This window comes from Microcebus murinus, chromosome 9 (genome assembly GCF_040939455.1).
Source record: "Microcebus murinus isolate Inina chromosome 9, M.murinus_Inina_mat1.0, whole genome shotgun sequence".
Lineage (NCBI taxonomy): Eukaryota > Metazoa > Chordata > Mammalia > Primates > Cheirogaleidae > Microcebus > Microcebus murinus.
The window spans coordinates 10,874,599-10,882,112 of record NC_134112.1 but is presented as its reverse complement, the minus strand read 5'-3'; the positions used below and the strand labels follow the sequence as shown (position 1 = coordinate 10,882,112).

Genomic DNA, 7,514 nt, shown 5'->3' with positions numbered 1-7,514 from the left:
CCCACAACTCTGTTGTTGGCTTAAAACTTGAAATACTGATTCACTTCTTAAAGGAAACAGGAGGGAGAGAGGTGCTGAAGCACCCATTATGGACAAAGTAAGGGCTGAAACTGCTTTAGTGGGGAAGAGAAGGAAAGCAGGGTCCTAGCTGAGGTAAGCACCAAACAGAAATCTGGGCTGAAGCTGGGAGACATGGTCTGAGTTTCTAGATAAAAAAAATACATGTAATCCAGAGCTAAACAAATATAATGGATTCCACTTTTATCTCCAAAGTATTCTAATAGCACTGAGTAACATGTATATTATAAAGATTTATGAATGTATAAATGTGTGTAAAACATTCATCATAAGCTCAGTTCCCCAATGTAATTAATCTATTTATTCACTCAATAAATACTCACTAAGCATCTACTATATATATATATTATATATAGGACAGACTGGCAAAGAAGGAAGAACCTTGACCTGAAGAACAGCTTAGCCTAGTTGGGTAGAGGAGGCATGCATATAAAAATATGACTATAGGCCGGGCGCAGTGGCTCACGCCTGTAATCCTAGCACTCTGGGAGGCCGAGGCGGGCAGATTACTCGAGGTCAGGAATTCGAAACCAGCCTGAGCAAGAGCTAGACCCCGTCTCTACTATAAATAGAAAGAAATTAATCGGCCAACTAATATATAAAGAAAAAATTAGCCGGGCATCGTGGTGCATGCCTGTAGTCCCAGCCACTCGGGAGGCTGAGGCAGGAGGATTGCTTGAGCCCAGGAGTTTGAGGTTGCTGTGAGCCAGGCTGACACCACGGCACTCACTCTAGCCTGGGCAACAAAGAGACTGTCTCAAAAAAAAAAAAATAAAAAAAAATATATATATATATATATAACTATATACATGGCAGAAGAGCTAGATGCACTAAACAACAGACAGAGGGCTATGTGAAAAAAACAATGTAACCCCCACAAACACACATTCCTGTACTTCTTCTAATCTTCCAACATGTTTTATATTCTTCACATACCTTTTCATTCCCTACTAAAATATAATCTGCAAGACATCAAGGACTTTGCCTTGTTTGCTGCTATAACTCTACAACCTATGGTAGTGCCTGGCCCACAGGATGTGCTTAATAATAAATTATTGACACCACATTAAAATTGCCATTTAAAAACAACTGATGAAAGTACACATGAATTTCACGTTGACAGAACTAAAAAAATAGAAAGTACACAGATACACCCTTACTTCTACGGTCAACTGATATTCAACAAGAACACCAAGACAATAAAATGGAGAAAGAATAGTCTTTTCAACAAATGATGCTGGGACAACCGGATATCCACATCCAAAATAACGAAGTTAGACCCTTTCCTGACACCAGATACAAAAAAATCAACTCAAAATGAATCATAGACCTAAATGTAAGCGCTAAAACAATAAAACTCTTAGAAAAAAAATAAGAGAAAGTCTTCATTAGCTTGGATTAGGCGATGCTTTCTTATTAGAAAAGCACAAATGATAAATAGGACTTGGTCAAAATTAAAAACACTTGTGCTGGCCAGGCTCAGTGGCTCGTGCCTGTATTCCTAGCACTCTGGGAGGCCGAGGCGGGTGGATTGCTCGAGGTCAGGAGTTTGAAACAAGCCTGAGCAAGAGCGAGACCCTGTCTCTACTATCAATAGAAAGAAATTAATTGGACAACTAATATTTATATAGAAAAAATTAGCTAGGCATGGTGGCTCATGCCTGTAGTCCCAGCTACTTGGGAGGCTGAGGCAAGAGGATCACTTGAGCCCAGGAGTTTGGGGTTGCTGTGAGCTAGACTCATGCCACAGCACTCACTTTGGCCTGGGCAACAAAATGAGACTATGTCTCAAAAAAAAAAAAAAAAAAAAAAAAAAACCGAAAACACTTATGTTATAAAAGATACCATGAAGAAAGTGAAAACCCATAGAAAGAGAAAACAATTACAAAGCATATACTTGGCAATGAATATAATACATAAAGAACTAAAACATATATAAAGAACTCTTATAACTCAGTAATAAAAAGACAACTCAATTAAAAAATGAGCAAATGATCTAAATAGACATTTCTCCAAAGACGATATATCAATGGCCAATAAGCACATGAGAAGATGCTCAACATCATTAGCCATCAAGGAAATACACATCAAAACCAAAATGAAATACCACTGAATTTTTTTTATTTTTAAATATTAAAAAAATTAAGTATTAGTCTAGTGTCAAACATATAGTAAATGTCCAAGACAAGTTAACTATCTTTATTGGGTGATGAAAGTACTTATATCCTAGTAGGTGTGAAGTGATATCTCAGCATCATTTGTTCCTCTGGATCTTCATACTTCCAAATCTTTTGTATTATGTGTGATTAAGTTATTAAGAATAACAGCAGGGCCAAACAGAACTGTCAATGAGAACAATGCCTGACATGTATTATGTACTTAACAAATTTCTATCAAAATGTGCTGTGCCAGCTGGCTCACGCCTATAATTCTAGCACTTTGGGAAGCCGAGGAAAGAATTACTTGAGCTCAGGAGTTCAAGACCAGCCTGAGCGAGAGTCAAACCCTGACTAAAAACAGAAAAAATTAGCCAGGCATGGTGGTGCATGCCTATAGTCCCAGCTACTCAGGAGGTCAAGAGGCTGAGGCAGGAGAAGTGCTTGAGCTCAGGAGTTTGAGGTTGCTGTGAGCTAGGCTAATGCCACAGTACTCTAGCCCGGGCAATAGAGCGGGACTCTGTCTCAAAAAAAGAAAAAAAACAAAAACCAAGTATCTATAAAGAAATGTAAGTTATCTCATTTTTTTCAATATCATCAAACTACTAAATGGCTTTGCTCAGGCATTTTATATAGGCACAGTGATCCAAAGACAAATACAGGAGTTATTCTAAAAGGTCCCACACAGTCCCTTGTGCTACTCTGAATAAATTATTACATAGCTTTTCTAATTCCTCATTTAGTTGGCATTTCACAAAGACACTACAGAAGCACAAGAGCGGGCTAAGTATCCACTCCATTCTTCATTTAGTATCCCTGGGCCTTTGTTACCCCAGCTGGAAAGCCCAAACAGCACTGTTTGAAGAATAACGGAGATAAAACCATAAAACCCTAAAAACCAAAACTTATAAAGGACAAGACAGATGTGAGTTGCTCTTATGCTCTTATACTTTGAGTACCTTGAGGGCATAATCAAGTCTGACTAATTTCTGTAATCGCAATAACTATCAGTTTCCAAAATTAAAAAGGGGTTCACTAATGGCTTCCTAAATAGAATTTTTATATACATCTTCCTCTTCACCTACCCAATAATAGTTCTAATACTTCATATTTATAGATTATAAATCCTCAACATGTATAAGATGGTCTTTGACAAAAATCAAAACCATTCTTAAAATTCAACTGAGTCAACTTTTGTTCTGTTTTATGTATCACATGGTCCTAACAAGAATCTCTGTCTGCCTGCAAGTAGACACTGTTACTTGTCTTGTGTTCAATATAATACAATGTTTGGCAAGTGGTAGGCATCTAATTAATATACTACAAAGTTTATTTCTTTCTTGCTCCAAAAGTGAAAAGGGCTTTAAAAAACTCTAGAGCTTTGAGGAAAAGTTGGAGAAATCACTCTAAACATATAAAACTGTGGTGATATTACTATGTGCAATGTGATAATAAACCACTCCTTGTGCTATAAAAGAATTAACACATAAACTTGCTTTGTCCATAATTTTAGCCTGATGTAATCCTTAAGTTGGTGTGATCTGTAACGAATGGACCTGAGTCAAGGACAAAATTTCCTTGATGAATAGACTTTACCGAGTTAATCACAAGGGAGTAAATATGTATGACTCAGTATCAGGGCTTATCTTCTGGACATTCAAGGGCAGACTTCCCATGACCACCTCACTCCATGATTCAACTCTCTCCAGAGCTGAACCACGGCAGAAGTATTAGGTATTTTCAAAGCAGCTTATAAAATTGATAGAATTGCTTGGTTAAAGGTAATTTTAAAGGTTAAAGGTCATCATTCAAGTTTATTTTCAACACATATTACAATTTGTGTTTTTCTTAGAAACCCTCAGCACAAGATTAGCCCTTCATGTTTTTTTCTTCCCCAACACACACAATAGGTGACATTTACTATCACAAATACTCTGCCAGGGTATGCAGTAAATAAGGGCACTCACTGTAACACCATCACTTTCTCCTCTGCTCAAGGAAACAGGCAGATAACTGTTATAAGATTAAGTATAAATCCACTCTAATTTATACTGTAAAAATAAATTAATTATAAAATTTAATTCTATTCTTAAATGTAACAAATTACCTCCTAAACACCTCAGGACCATTCACCACTCTGAATTGGAGGAAGGTGTCACATAAAGAATATACTTTGAGGGAAAAAAGTGCTACTGACTCAGAATTTACATGAAACATCTTATCAAGGAATGCTATATTGAACTCAAACAAAGCCAGATGTTAATCAGTGGCTCACTTGTAAACTTCTGAATAAAATACAGCAATACTTTGCTGCTTCCTTTAATATTGAAACCCTTAAGGAATCCCTAAATATTACTATCCATCAGTGATGACTGCTTCTAGTTCTCACAGGAATGCTGTCCTTGCTCCCTCATGAACAAAGTAGTCACTAATAGTTAAAGAAATCTCTTAGAATAAAATTTAAAACATTAAATTTAAAATGTTTGCTGCATATCATTTCAAGACAGTATGATTAAGATCAACTTTGTTTCCAACATTTAAAAATAGGCAAGTTACCCCTCCATCAACCTAATTAAACATGATTAAATAGGTGACATTTTAAATTTGCGACCTAAGCCTTACTGATTTACGACTGGAGGGAAAAAAAATTAAAATAATAAAAAGAGATGGAGTTTACTACAGCACTATTCACAATAGCCAAGATACGGAATCAACCCAAGTGTCTTAATAACTTTATCCACTGAATGGATAAAGAAAACATGTTGTATATATACACAATGGAATACTATTCAGCCCTAAAAAAGAATGTAATCCAGGCATTTGCAGCAACATGGCTAGAACTAGAGGACATTATGTTAAGTGAAAGAGGCCAAGAACAGAAAGTTAAGCATCACATGCTCTCATTTATATAAAGAAGCTTAAAAAAGTTGATCTCATAGAAGTAAAAAGTAGAACAGAGGATATTAGAGACTGTGAAGAACTGAGGAACAGAGGCGATAGGAAGAGATTTGTAAAAGGATACACAATTACAGCTAGATATAAGGAATAAGTTCTAGTGTTCTACAGCACTGTAAAATGACTATAGTTAGTGATATATTATATTATATAGTTTCTAATAGCTAAAAGGAGGATACTGAATATTCCCAACACAAAGAAATATGTTTGCTGTAAACTAACTTGTTCACACACAAAAAAGAAATTATATGTTTGAGATGATGGATACGATAATTACCCTGATTTGATCATTATACATTATATACACGTATCAAAATATCACATTGTACTGAGTAAATAATGTATAACTATTATACATTAATTTTTAAAAACCTTCAGAACACATCCAAAATTGGCTGAGAAAAATAACTGTGCATTATAAACTATATGGTCACCACGGTAGCAAAGGGAATCTATTACTAATAAGAATTATGCAAGAAAGCTCTACACTCTTAAAACAAAAGAGGAATGGCATACATTAATATTTATTCTAGCTTAATTTATGTATGATACTATGGTTGTCCTTGAGGATTCTTAAGTCCCTTTGGGGTGGGTCTCTTCATCCTTTGTACGATGCCTAACAGTTCCAAATGCTTAATGTTTAACTTTCTTAGCCTTAAGAATCCTTTGTTTTCTCCAACTTTTATGAATTTTTATTATCATTAGTTTAGCTTTCTCTTGGTGAGTATTATTGGAGGAAAGTTCATAGAAATACTATAGAGAAAAATGCTCAATTCTTTAAAACATAACTTTTATAGTATTGGTAAAGAAAATGTGTCTTTAAAACCTCCACATTAGCCCATTGAAAACACCTGGGAAAGAAGCCTGGTTTCAGTTAACAGCATACAAGGAAGGACAAACTCCAACACTATATATTTCATGTATGTGATATATGAATATATTTAATAACCAAAATAGGAAAAATTGTTATTCAGTAAGTTGTGTGGTAATAAATCTGAGGTTTAAAAAAAGAGATAGGAATGCTTTAATGATTCCCATAACCTTGATAAAAAATTATATCATTTTTCTCCAACTAGTCATTTAATACTTAGTAAGATTTATAAACCTAAGATGAAATTTAGACTACTGAATAATTTGGTTATACAAAAATATATATATGTATATATACACTAATGAGCTGTACCTTTTTCCCACAAAAACAGCAACCAAACAGTATTTAAAAGCTAAGAACACTGACAAAAGGCTATTTCCCTTCACGTTTTAGGTATCATATGTGCACCCATCAAACTGATTTAAAACATTAATGAAATTTCCTATTACCAATAACCGTGAAGTAGGTTTTAGAGATCAATTTGCCTATTGAAAACAACTTAATAATTTGTACAAAGTATTTTATTTTATTTATTTATTTTTTTTTTTTGGAGACAGAGTCTCGCTTTATTGCCCAGGCTAGAGTGAGTGCAGTGGCTTTACCCTAGCTCACAGCAACCTCAAACTCCTGGGCTCAAGCAATCCTCCTGCCTCCAGCCTCCTGCCTCAGTCTCAGTGGCTGAGACTACAGGCATCTGCCACCATGCCTGGCCAATTTTTTCTATATATATTAGTTGGCCAATTAATTTCTTTCTATTTATTTCTTAGAGACAGGGTCTCGCTCTTGCTTAGGCTGGTTTCGAACTCCTGATCTCAAGCAATCCACCCGCCTCGGCCTCCCAGAGTACTGGGATTACAGGCGTGAGCCACCGTGCCCCGCCAGTACAAAGTATCTTAAAAACCATATTTTCAATGAAAAGATGACAAGACAGTAAGAAATTACCAAGTCAAAAGTAAAAGGGGCCAGGCATGGTGGCTCACACCTATAACCCTAAGCACTCTGGTAGGTGGAGGCGGAAGGATCACTTGAGGTCAGGAGTTTGAGACTATCTGAGCAAGACAGAGACCACATTTCTACAAAACATAGAAAAATTAGGGGGACTGGATCAAGATGGCAGACGAGAAACACCGCCAGACAGAGTGTCTCTGCAGAAGAGACAGATTCTAGCAGAAATCAGAAAAAAGAAGCAAGAAAACGAGCATACAGCGGACGAGAGCCGGAAGGAGGGGTACCTGAGACCCCGGGAGACTCCACGGGAGGAGGCTGCGGAGGAGAACTGGAAGCTGAGACTGCCAGAGCATCCCGGAGACCAGCGGGAAGGGTAGGTGGATCAGTCACCTTTCCCCTCCCCTGCATCTGGGACTGCTGGTGGGCTCCCCAGCGGGTGGAGAGACCTGCGGACACCAGCCCAGAGATGGCCGCCGCCAGCGAGCGGTAAGCCTGTAGCGGACACG

At 36.9% G+C, this 7,514-nt stretch overlaps 1 protein-coding gene across 1 annotated transcript in view; it reads right to left on the bottom strand.

The window, feature by feature from the left end:
• COA1 (cytochrome c oxidase assembly factor 1) overlaps positions 1 to 7,514 on the bottom strand; it is an 85,891-nt gene that overhangs the window by 33,178 nt on the left and 45,199 nt on the right. The gene's annotated exons all lie outside the window — the stretch shown is intronic.